Source organism: Eptatretus burgeri, chromosome 7 (assembly GCF_056783735.1).
Source record: "Eptatretus burgeri isolate ZD-2024b chromosome 7, Ebu_testis_v1, whole genome shotgun sequence".
Taxonomy (NCBI): Eukaryota; Metazoa; Chordata; class Myxini; order Myxiniformes; family Myxinidae; genus Eptatretus; species Eptatretus burgeri.
The window spans coordinates 36,931,271-36,945,187 of record NC_140967.1 but is presented as its reverse complement, the minus strand read 5'-3'; the positions used below and the strand labels follow the sequence as shown (position 1 = coordinate 36,945,187).

Below are 13,917 nucleotides of genomic sequence, written 5' to 3'. Positions count from 1 at the left end.
CAATTGTTTGTCTGCCTCCCTCTGTCTTGGCCTTGGGCTCTGCTGTTGGTGTCCCCCCACCCAATCTGCTGTTCATTTTGTCCTGTTGCTTTCTAATCCATTCAGTGTACAAATACTAGTTCTTCCACGAACCTTGACTATATGTATACAAAAAGGTGTAAAATTGCCCAATGGTAGAAATCCCTCAAGACCAAGTGAAGAAATAAGTACCACAGCCTGCCTGATATCACCTGCCAGTTTTAACCCCCTGGGTTCAATCTAGGCTACATCTTTTGCATCATTCCCATCCATTTAAAAAAATCGAAGATGCAACATTTATTTACAGTCAAAAACACATGTCGCACATGCTAAATTTAGGAAAGTGCCACCAGCACACTGTTCTTATCTATCACAATGTGTACAAATCCAAATCGTACACCCAAATCCCTACAGAAAGCATCAAATGAATTGGTTTTTCTATTGCAAATGCTTTATGTCTGTAAATACGAAGGAAACACAAAAATGGAAACACAAATGAGAAATACAAATGGAAGGAATGGCTGATTTGTGTTTCCATTTCTCGGAAGAGATACATGTTTGGGGTAGCTGGCTCCACTATTCTCTCAAAAGATGGATCACTTTATTGATACATTTGGGGCACTTCTGCCATTAATAACGATAATGCAATATGTTTTATTGAATGGACGAGTTGTAAAAAATAACCTAAGATTAACATTCATAAAATAACTCACAGAGTGCTAGGATTTCAGTGGTCATGAATGAGAGGGTAAATGATCTCAAAAGCAACTGATGAGGGGGGGAGAGTGTTTTTCAGCTTTTTGGAGGGAGGTGGGAGAGGGGGAGAATCCTGCAACTATCGCAATTGCATCAGATGATTTATTGCCAGGTGTCGGCTTTTATAACACAAGATATCTGTCATGACCCCGCACACGCAAAACGGAAAAAGGGGTTAAACAATTGGTTTATGTCCATCCGTCGGGTTTTCTGTCTGTCTTATCAGTTTATGATCAAGGAACAACTTATTTAAATTGAATGTTATATTTTGAACATGAATCGCCACTCTGACACAGGTCAAAACAGAAAACACTGTTTTTAAGGATGGACCAATAAGTCATAATGGACACATAGGACAGGCATGAATAACGAATGTAATGCATTAGATAAGGTGATGTAATAGACATTGTGGAAAATGGTGGTAAATTCTGGAATTAATTAATTTATACGACTTTTACAATCTTTATCTTATTTAAATTTAATGGTTCAATGGGGTGGTGCATAAGAGTGGTGTTCAGGACTGCTTCTGGACTACTTCAACAGCACTAAAGTTCGGATTTTTTTTAAAAACAATCGTTAAAAAACATTATTGTTTTATTAGAATTTAAGTAAAATTGTTGTGGGGTATCATGTTCTATGAACTTTTTATTTTTTATTTTCTATGAACGCTCTAGTTATTTCAAGTGATTGTGTTATATATGTACTTCACATCATCAATTTAGTATGTCTTGATAGTGAAAGCAATCACAAGCATTATAAGTAGCTCCTATCGAAGCTTGATTTTTGAAGTGCCATTGTAACACTAGCATAATTGCACCATTTCAAATTGCAGCGCTGCTGACGATGTTTGATTAACAGATCTTGGGTGTAGCCAGGATTTCAGGCAGAAGGGAGGTCGTTTCAATTTTAAAGTATTTACCCAAGATAGGAGGGTTGTAAGGATTAATTTTTTCAACAAGATTATCCTTACATTTTGACTTTCAAAAAAATATATTATTCTTGCATTAAGATCATTTTATATATCGTAAATAGTTGCTCGTGTCGCTAAACTGATATAAAATAATTAATGTGACTGAATTTTGATATTCAGTATTAGTCTTAGCTGATTGGACTTTTGAATGAACAAAAGGAATTGCAGCAAGTGACTGTTTCTCCCTCAGCGAGTCAGATTGCTTCATCTATTTGGCTGCTTGTGTTGCCACAGGCATATAGTTCTTTGTGTGGCAGGTAATGCGTGCTTATTAAAATTTGCATGGCAGTGGCCGTGATGGAGGACAATTTTACGTCGTCACAGCAGCTGAAGAGTGAATTATTAAATAAAGTCACCCATGTCGACGCCCTATCATGCCAATGAGGTGGGGGTGAGGATGCGGAGCAGATACACTGTGCTGAAAAAGCCCAGTAGGTAGAAACGCGTTAATGGTTGGGTCGTTCCTCCCCTCTGGCCTTGCTGCTGACATGGCACAGGGCTGCCAAAGCCCAACCATTGACACTGCAGGGATACATCTGGAGTGTGTTCCATTACCAATCAGTTTGTAGAGTGCTCGCCATGTGGCTTCAGCACTCAATCAAGCATTCCAACAAAACGGTTGATAAGGAATGGCTGGCTTGGCAAGCGATAGCAAGCTGATTGGTAATGAAACACCCTTGGATGCACACACACAATTCAGAGAATTTGATTTGCGATGGATATTTTTTGTTTGTTTGTTTGTTTTTTTACAAAAAAAGTTCTTCCTTCCAAAATTGTCACAATGTTGTGCTCCCCCAATTTTGAAACAAGCAGGAAGGAACACACCTAGTCTCAAGTGAAGCTTCTATACCTGATGTGGATTTATTTGGGGGCAGAAACACGTTATTTTTTTCAATGAGAAAAGGTAAAAAGTGAACAGCCCTGAGTTTGATTCACGCATAAAGCCACAAGCTTTTCACATTAGCCTCAAGCGGACTTTGTTTTTGTTTCTGTCTCTGTCTCTCTCTGTCTCTCATCGCATGTGTCCTGTTAACTCGGATTTATGCCCTTTTTGCAATACCCCTGAGAGTTTTTCATGCTTTTATTGAATTTTCAAGGTTGACTCCGCTTTTAAAAATTTTATTACGCATTATTCAGGGGCTCGGTTTGTTTTTTTTACGCATTGTGTCTTTATATTCGGTTTTAATATCTTTCATCAGTGTAAAAATGAATGTCTTTTGGCAAACTTCTTGTGTTCTGTGGCAAAACTTGCCATTTATTTGTCAAGGAATCGTAAACTGCAGAGCATTGATATTTTAGCTGATGATGTTTTAATTGTTCTTAAAGCATTGGTCACATTTCGTGTCAGTTTTGAGTTTGAAACTCATGATCCTATCTTGTTTGAAAAACGGTGATGTGTTAAACAATCTTTATGTGGTTTCCTGATGGTGCTTTAATAATTCATTCGTAGTCATTGCTTCTTTTGTTACCACTTCCTCTTTCATGTCTTCTTTTGATTTCTGTGTGAACACCCTTCACCATGTAAAAGTTGAACACTCTCACTCTCACTATCACTATCACTTTCACTCTCACGTTATTGAATATGTAACTTTTGTTTCCTAAAAAAAAATTTTTAAACGTTTTTTAAAATACTTTTATAATAAAAGGGCATAAAAGTCTCTCTCTCTCTCTCTCTCTCTCTCTCTCTCTCTCTCTCTCTCTCTCTCTCTCTCTCTCTCTCTCTCTCTCTCTCTCTCTCTCTGAAACACTTCTGCTCCCATCCACATGTGGGGTCTTTTGAAGCTGGTTTGTAGGGCATTGGCCAATGTAGCCTGCCTACACTGGAAATGAATGTGTTTCGTCCTGATGACTTGATATCTCAGAGGTCAAGCTTTGTTTTTAGCATGAGGCTCAAATGGAAAGTAACCTGCATTTCATGGGTTTGATCCGGTTTTTTTGAAAACCCGCAGACCCGTTTTAGTATCGTCAAAACCCGTATTGGATGGAAAGTATGATTAATTTTAAAAATGCAATGTTTCCCTTTCATTTCACTCACAAAGATTGACACGCAGCCAGATAGACCTGCAGCCGATATGCAAAGTATCACTCCAGTCAGTTGGCTGTGTGATGTTATGAGCTTTCCCTCACCGAAGGCCACGTCACCACCCTCAAGGATTCCACATGCAGTAGCACTTCACCATTCAATCTTGTATAATACATAAATAAATAAATAAATAAATAAATAAATAAACAAACCCGCTTTTGATTCCTACCAACCCGTTTTTTTTGTCACCTCCAACCCCAACCTTAATTATTTTGTTTGAGTAAGTCATGAGTTTTTCATATTCACCCCACAGAGGAAATCATTCCCATTTATTAAACTACATATTGTTGCGGATCCGGGGTGGTGGGATTCTCACCCGACTCTTGGTGCCACCTTCACCACCGCCGTCTCCGGGGTTTATAACGCCGGCCGGCTCAGCACAGGCCTTGGGTCACGCGTCCTCAATCGCGATACCAACGTAATCCTGAACCTTACCAGTTGGGGAAATAGAACCCCGGTTACAGACTGGTTTTGTCAGATGCCGAGCGTTTTCTGCCAGCCTCTAACCATTTTGGTTTTATATGCCAATCGAACGGATCGTTCCTCGACGTGACACAAATTAATCCATAGCGGCAACTTCATACAAACCAACCAGATTTATTGGGGAACATCTGGGAATACGACACAAGCAAACCATTCACGACAATGTTTTTATGAACAATCTTTAACCCGTTCTTAACTAGGGAATTACGGATTACAGGTTTTGAGGGGGTCGCTACCGAGATATGCCTTATACAATGTGCAGACAAGACAGACAGACAGCATGCATGCAGACAAGATAGAGTGCTTGGTGAGGTTTCATGGACGAGAGGAAATTGTCAAAAGCATGAATGTCGCTCATAACAAGCAGATGTCCACGGATTCGAGCACCCAGCTCGAAGTCGAACACACCGCGTGGCGAGACGGCGCTCGCCTTCCTTTTCCGCACCGCACGCGGTCTCCGCGCGCTCTGACCCCGTGTAAGGTCGACGGCACAAGACGGTCAGATCGACGATGGGCCTCAGCTGATTTCTCTCAAGGTCCAGCATACAAATCCAGGCCTGGCCTATGCACCAGACAAGGCCCAAATAGAGGTGCCGGGCTCTGGCAAGAGGATCGGCAAACGCGTCGAGCTGTGAAGTGAGTAAGGACCATCAGAGGCTCCGTCGTTTCCTCTCTTGCCTTCCCGCCTCGAAGCCCGACTTCTCAACTCCGTCCTCTCAGTTTCTTTCTCTGCAGAATCACCTTTTCTTTCCTTTTCTATGCTCGCCTCTCAAAGCCGACTGCCGTTTCTCTCACGGCAGAATCACCTCCTCATAAGAGTTGATCACCGACTCGACGTGCAGGCCGCCTCTCCCACTGCCCAAAAATGCAGACTCGGCGTGCAGACAGCCTCTCTTACTGCCAAAAATGCAGACTCGGCGCGCTCAAGTTCAGCGTCTCTCCCGGCAGATTCAACACTGTCCCTCCTTCGTTCGCTCGCTTCGTAACACTGGCTCCTCCCCCTTTACGAAGCCGGCAAACTCCTCCCCTTAGCTCCACCTCCCTCTCCAGGCCACTCCCCCTCAGCCGACTGGGCGGGGCTTATTGTCCGGAGAGGGGAAGGAAGAAGAGGGAGCCCTCGGCACACCACGACTGTACGAACAATAAACATGCATCCTACACCTCCCGACACACATGTAACGTCGATTTTACCGACCAACCTAGCTAAACATGCATTTAATGGGGGATCTGAGCTAATCCTATATTTAGTAGCCTGCAAAGGGCCATTTCCGTAACAATATATTATCATGTGTATGAGAAGGGATAGGGACCCCACCTTTCCCCTTCCATATTAAATGTAGATTTGTAAAGTAGAACTGCCACTTTTCAGTTAGTTCTGTGGACATCACCTGGGGATAAGATATCATATTCCAATTATGGGGCTATCTGTTAATCATATTCTGTAAGTCCGTCCATCCTATAAACCTGTGTAAACCTGTCTTCTCCCTCTTCCGTTTTTTTAATGATTATAGCCCCTCCTGACTCAACCCCCTCTTCCCTCCCCCCCCATCCCTCTCTCTCCTTCCCAACCGAGCTGCCTGGGCTTGAATTGGTCTGCATGTATTTGATGGAACTGGTTTCACCACACAGGTTTACTCCATCTTAGTTGGCATTAGACTCTGCCATACACATGGATAAGTAAAGCGCATACATGAACACAAGAGAAGTGATGAGAGAAGAGAAGAGAGTTGGAGTGATAGTTGGTACGAGTCGGAACTGAGGGATGCAGCACATTGCACTAATATGCTCGCACCCCAGTACTAGCCTTTTGGGGCCCCCCTCAATCAGCCTGCAGGGGTATCTGTATGTGGGGACAACTAGCTATGCACCGCACACATCATATTAACACCAAAGCCAGATCCTACAATCATTAACCCATCCCTGGCCACCCTCCACCCATCATCCCACTTGTTTTCCTGTTATCCTTTCCAATTAGCTTAAATTTGTTTTTATTATTTTCTGCATCCTACATTCCCAACCCACCCCTCTGTATTGTAACCACAATTGGAGCATAATTAGAGTAAGTGTTGAAGTAATTAGAAACAAGATTTGTGTTCAGTGTGTGTCACGTCAGGTCACTGGATACGTGCCATCACAAGGAAATGTTTTTCGATATTTGTGCATTTATTTACTCTTGCAATCATTAAGATCATTGTGCTTGAATCTTTGGTGCGAAGACTCCTCATTTCCTACAATTCAGACATTTTGGAACAATGTGCAGGAAAATCTCCCATGCATAGTAAAATGAAACAGACAATCGCTGCTCGATTGTGCGAGGTGGCATCCCACGTTGGTAGGTTTCAGAGCTGTTCACCTGACATTTGTGGGAAGCGTGGCTTCACACCCTATGCTGCGCGACAATACATAATTGTAATAATAAGGAATATTTTGAGATATATTCAAAGTAAATAGCAGTTGGGATGAGGTCGAGACAACATGGCTCTCCAATTTAATTATTGTGATTTAGTGATCGAGGGAGAAAAAAATAAAACACCCCTTCAATTGCCCTCTTCAGGAATATGCCACGACAAAATGATCCAGATATCCATTTGCTATATTGTCGATCAATAATAAATTTACAATGTTTCCGATACATAGTGTTGACACATGGTGTGAGAAAAATTATAATTGAGGATGTCGCAAAAAAGGTTGTTCACATGATGAAACATGCAAACTACCCGGTCAATTCGTGTAGCCGCTGCCCAAAACAGCAACCACGCTCTCAGGTAGCAAGCCGTTCAACCTGGTGTCAAGGAACCTCCAAGACGACTAGACCACTTGGTACCCAGCGCCGGATTCAGCGCAGCGCAGACGAGTCAGTTGTCCAGATACCTCCACAAAACTGTTTTTCTGTATCTGCAGGCATATCTTCTAAAATACTCAATAAAATTGTTATATGACGCAGATTTGTGTTCTAAATTTTGAAAATTTGTCATGCTCAGAAGTCCAAATTGTAGTAGATGCAGAAGAGTGAGAACTATAGTCATAGGATGAACGGTCAATCACTGCCCATGGGTCTCCACAGTCCTAAACCACCCATGGGCCGCTACAGTCCTAAATCCGGCACTGTTGGTACCTGCAGTCCAGGCAGAAATTTGTAATTTGTTCAAGGTGCCGGTGATAACTCGTCCACTCTTCGAGAAGGACACCCTGGGATCTTTAACGTCTACTGACGACCAATTATGTCAGACAGGTTGTCTGGTTTTAACGTCCATCTGAACGACAACAGCACGCACATTGATGTATCGCCCTGCATGTGAAGCAACCTACGGAAGACAGGAGAGAGAGAGAGAGGGAGAGAGAGAGAGAGAGAGAGAGAGAGAGAGAGAGAGAGAGAGAGAGAGAGAGAGAGAGAGAGAGAGAGAGAGAGAGAGAGAGAGAGAGAGAGAGAGAGAGAGAGAGAGAGAGAGAGAGAGAGAGAGAGAGAGAGATGAGTGCAAGTGCAAGTACACCTGTAGGCTATACTGCCATGCCAGTCCATGTCGTGCACATACACCTGTAAGCTATACTGCCATGCCAGTCCAAGTCGTGCACATACACCTGTAAGCTATACTGCCATGCTAGTCCACGTCGTGCACATACACCTGTAAGCTATACTGCCATGCCAGTCCACGTCGTGCACATACACCTGTAAGCTATACTGCCATGCCAGTCCACGTCGTGCACATACACCTGTAAGCTATACTGCCATGCCAGTCCACGTCGTGCACATACACCTGTAAGCTATACTGCCATGCCAGTCCACGTCGTGCACATACACCTGTAAGCTATACTGCCATGCCAGTCCATGTCGTGCACATACACCTGTAAGCTATACTGCCATGCCAGTCCACGTCGTGCACATACACCTGTAAGCTATACTGCCATGCCAGTCCACGTCGTGCACATACACCTGTAAGCTATACTGCCATGCCAGTCCACGTCGTGCAAATACACCTGTAAGCTATACTGCCATGCCAGTCCACGTCGTGCACATACACCTGTAAGCTATACTGCCATGCCAGTCCACGTCGTGCACATACACCTGTAAGCTATACTGCCATGCCAGTCCATGTCGTGCACATACACCTGTAAGCTATACTGCCATGCCAGTCCACGTCGTGCACATACACCTGTAAGCTATACTGCCATGCCAGTCCACGTCGTGCACATACACCTGTAAGCTATACTGCCATGCCAGTCCACGATGTGCACATACACCTGTAAGCTATACTGCCATGCCAGTCCACGTCGTGCACATACATCTGCAAGCTATACTGCCATGCCAGTCCAAGTCGTGCACATACACCTGTAAGCTATACTGCCATGCTAGTCCACATCGTGCACATACATCTGTAAGCTATACTGCCATGCCAGTCCACGTCGTGCACATACACCTGTAAGCTATACTGCCATGCCAGTCCACGTCGTGCAAATACACCTGTAAGCTATACTGCCATGCCAGTCCACGTCGTGCACATACACCTGTAAGCTATACTGCCATGCCAGTCCACGTCGTGCACATACACCTGTAAGCTATACTGCCATGCCAGTCCATGTCGTGCACATACACCTGTAAGCTATACTGCCGTGCCAGTCCACGTCGTGCACATACACCTGTAAGCTATACTGCCGTGCCAGTCCACGTCGTGCACATACACCTGTAAGCTATACTGCCGTGCCAGTCCACGATGTGCACATACACCTGCAAGCTATACTGCCATGCCAGTCCACGTCGTGCACATACACCTGCAAGCTATACTGCCATGCCAGTCCAAGTCGTGCACATACACCTGTAAGCTATACTGCCATGCTAGTCCACGTCGTGCACATACACCTGTAAGCTATACTGCCATGCCAGTCCACGTCGTGCACATACACCTGTAAGCTATACTGCCATGCCAGTCCACGTCGTGCACATACACCTGTAAGCTATACTGCCATGCCAGTCCATGTCGTGCACATACACCTGTAAGCTATACTGCCATGCCAGTCCACGTCGTGCACATACACCTGTAAGCTATACTGCCATGCCAGTCCAAGTTGTGCACATACACCTGTAAGCTATACTGCCATGCCAGTCCACGTCGTGCACATACACCTGTAAGCTATACTGTCATGCCAGTCCACGTCGTGCACATACACCTGTAAGCTATACTGCCATGCCAGTCCATGTCATGCACATACACCTGTAAGCTATACTGCCATGCCAGTCCACGTCGTGCACATACACCTGTAAGCTATACTGCCATGCCAGTCCAAGTCGTGCACATACACCTGTAAGCTATACTGCCATGCCAGTCCACGTCGTGCACATACACCTGTAAGCTATACTGCCATGCCAGTCCATGTCGTGCAAATACACCTGTAAGCTATACTGCCATGCCAGTCCACGTCGTGCACATACACCTGTAAGCTATACTGCCATGCCAGTCCACGTCGTGCACATACACCTGTAAGCTATACTGCCATGCCAGTCCACGTCGTGCACATACACCTGTAAGCTATACTGTCATGCCAGTCCACGTCGTGCACATACACCTGTAAGCTATACTGCCATGCCAGTTCATGTCGTGCACATACACCTGTAAGCTATACTGCCATGCCAGTCCACGTCGTGCACATACACCTGTAAGCTATACTGCCATGCCAGTCCACGTCGTGCACATACACCTGTAAGCTATACTGCCATGCCAGTCCATGTCGTGCACATACACCTGTAAGCTATACTGCCATGCCAGTCCACGTCGTGCACATACACCTGTAAGCTATACTGTCATGCCAGTCCACGTCGTGCACATACACCTGTAAGCTATACTGCCATGCCAGTCCATGTCATGCACATACACCTGTAAGCTATACTGCCATGCCAGTCCACGTCGTGCACATACACCTGTAAGCTATACTGCCATGCCAGTCCAAGTCGTGCACATACACCTGTAAGCTATACTGCCATGCCAGTCCACGTCGTGCACATACACATGTAAGCTATACTGCCATGCCAGTCCACGTCGTGCACATACACCTGTAAGCTATACTGCTATGCCAGTCCACATCGTGCACATACACCTGTAAGCTATACTGCCATGCCAGTCCATGTCATGCACATACACCTGTAAGCTATACTGCCATGCCAGTCCACGTCGTGCACATACACCTGTAAGCTATACTGCCATGCCAGTCCAAGTCGTGCACATACACCTGTAAGCTATACTGCCATGCCAGTCCACGTCGTGCACATACACCTGTAAGCTATACTGCCATGCCAGTCCACGTCGTGCACATACACCTGTAAGCTATACTGCCATGCTAGTCCACGTCGTGCACATACACCTGTAAGCTATACTGCCATGCCAGTCCACGTCGTGCACATACACATGTAAGCTATACTGCCATGCCAGTCCACGTCGTGCACATACACCTGTAAGCTATACTGCCATGCTAGTCCACGTCATGCACATACACCTGTAAGCTATACTGCCATGCCAGTCCATGTCATGCACATACACCTGTAAGCTATACTGCCATGCCAGTCCACGTCGTGCACATACACCTGTAAGCTATACTGCCATGCCAGTCCAAGTCGTGCACATACACCTGTAAGCTATACTGCCATGCTAGTCCACGTCGTGCACATACACCTGTAAGCTATACTGCCATGCCAGTCCACGTCGTGCACATACACATGTAAGCTATACTGCCATGCCAGTCCACGTCGTGCACATACACCTGTAAGCTATACTGCCATGCTAGTCCACGTCGTGCACATACACCTGTAAGCTATACTGCCATGCCAGTCCACGTCGTGCACATACACCTGTAAGCTATACTGCCATGCTAGTCCACGTCGTGCACATACACCTGTAAGTTATACTGCCATGCCAGTCCACGTCGTGCACATACACCTGTAAGTTATACTGCCATGCCAGTCCACGTCGTGCACATACACCTGTAAGCTATACTGCCATGCCAGTCCACGTCGTGCACATACACCTGTAAGCTATACTGCCATGCCAGTCCACGTCGTGCACATACACCTGTAAGCTATACTGCCATGCCAGTCCACGTCGTGCACATACACCTGTAAGCTATACTGCCATGCTAGTCCACGTCGTGCACATACACCTGTAAGCTATACTGCCATGCCAGTCCACGTCGTGCACATACACCTGTAAGCTATACTGCCATGCTAGTCCACGTCGTGCACATACACCTGTAAGTTATACTGCCATGCCAGTCCACGTCGTGCACATACACCTGTAAGTTATACTGCCATGCCAGTCCACGTCGTGCACATACACCTGTAAGTTATACTGCCATGCCAGTCCATGTCGTGCACATACACCTGTAAGCTATACTGCCATGCAAGTCCACGTCGTGCACATACACCTGTAAGTTATACTGCCATGCTAGTCCACGTCGTGCACATACACCTGTAAGCTATACTGCCATGCAAGTCCACGTCGTGCACATACACCTGTAAGTTATACTGCCATGCCAGTCCATGTCGTGCACATACACCTGTAAGCTATACTGCCATGCCAGTCCACGTCGTGCACATACACCTGAGCTAAAATCAAACTGCAAATGAAAATTGTGCAATTTGAAACGATTTGGAACAAAATTATCCCAAACCATGTGATCTGTCATTTTAACAGAGTGTGTGCACACAGAGGTAGAATGCGAATGAAAGTCAGGAAAGAGAAACCTTCAACGATCTGAAACTGCATGGAATGAACAAGAATCAAGTGTAATTGCAAATTGTGTAAATGCCATTACTGTATATGGAAGTGAAAGAAACAACAAACAGCATGATTGGTAATTATCTTTAACTCAATTACATTCGATCCCTCTTTGCAGAATCGGTTCCATGGACTCATCGATCATTTCCCACTGGTCCTCTCCCCAATCTCCCACGATGCGAATGAATGCTATTGATTATTTGTATTTTCCAATACATGTACATTCGCACGAATTGAAATTTACGCATTTCCCTCTCATCACGATGACGGCGTATCTTGGTGGCTGTGCTTCCATGATAACCCTTGATCATGCATCTTGTCGCGATGAACCCGCTTGATGGCAACCCGGGGACTGCCGAGCAAATATTCGATCAGCTTGGACCTCGTTTTTGACAGATTGTTTTTCTCCATGTATAATTGTCATGGAGATGCATCTTACAATTAGCAAGTAGCACGTAACAAACGCACAGATTTGGATTGTTTGTTTGTGCTTTGTTTGTTTGTTTTTTCTCACGTGGGCTGCAGCTGATGGACTCACCTGTCGAAGCGTTCTCGACGATGCACCTCACCGATGCAATACAGTGTCTCGCCCGACTCCTTGGCTCAGCTTACCCCAGTCTCCGCACTCCATCTGCGTCTCATAATCCCACTGCCATCCCAACAAGTGCACTCGCCTCCATCGGAACCCCGGTTCGAATTCTGCGAAGGGAACGCGTTCGGCTTAGGTTCCAGTCGACTCCATGCGAGGTGGAAATGTGGGGCACCGATACCCCACGACCCCCACCTTCATTTCTCCTTTCCTTTTACATCCTCCCCTCCATTTGTGAGCATCCCCACTGCGTTATCGCTCCGCCCGCGCCCCCGTACTGGCTGTTCGAGATGAATCTCAACGACCTCGGCTATCGACACCAAGCAGGTCGTAAACGTGGAGAGACGCATTGTCTGGTATTTGGGATCAAGGTTTCGCATCGCACGCGTTTCGGAGAATGACTCGAGGAAGCTGTGAACATGTAATCATTATTACCTGCGTATTCCAAACCTTATATTCATTGCAGTGTAGCCATAAATGATTCATGCCGTTCGTGAACACCATTTGATGTTATATGAATTTCCTAAAAAACGAATGGATGAAATCAGGGCCGGATTTAGGCATGGGCAAGCTGGGCAGTTGCCCAGGGGCCTCCACAACCAGGGGGCCTCTACATATTTCATGAAAAAAAAATTGTAAGGAAAAATATATTTGTGAGTGCCTGAATGGTAGTTGGTAGTTAGTGGAACAGATATAAGATATTCATCTTATCTCATTCTCTATTTTATATAGAAGTTCAGATTCTTTGTTCTTGAAAAATATACTTTATGGATGACTGTAAATATGTCTTGTCACCTTTTTAGTATTCTAAGGTAGGGTGGGCCTCCATTACTGAAGGCTGCCCAGGAGCCACCACATGTCTAAATCCGGCCCTGGATGAAATGGAACGTACGGTTGCCAAAACATCTGTACTAATAAAAGGCATAGAATATAAAAGAGTCGGTGAACTTGTTGTGGCCGTTCTTGCAGTATTAAATGTCAATAAGCTCGGTCATGTGGCATCGTGGCATAGTGAAACGGTCCACGGGTCTCTGACGACCAGCACGTCCAGCAGGAAGGAATGGGTCATAGTATATGTCGTGCGCATTCTGCTCTTAATTTGCACATGTACTGGTAATGGTGCGCCAGGCATCCGTGTCCAATCTGCCTTCCCCTTCTCCAATTTGGCCGAGCGATGCCGAAGGGCAGCACCTTCCTGCTGCCGGTTCCAAATCGACCAAATCGATGATGCCCGAGGAATTCGGCTTCGGCTAATTAA

At 45.4% G+C, this 13,917-nt stretch overlaps 1 protein-coding gene across 1 annotated transcript in view; it reads right to left on the bottom strand.

Annotated features, from left to right (window-relative positions):
• The window catches only part of KCNG3 (potassium voltage-gated channel modifier subfamily G member 3), a 33,498-nt gene extending 20,631 nt beyond the window's left edge, over nt 1-12,867 (bottom strand). Inside the window, exon 1 of the mRNA XM_085888056.1 lies at nt 12,609-12,867. The gene's annotated coding sequence lies outside the window, so the exon portion shown is untranslated. The remainder of the gene's footprint in view (nt 1-12,608) is intronic.
• Between the last annotated feature and the right edge of the window lie 1,050 nt (nt 12,868-13,917).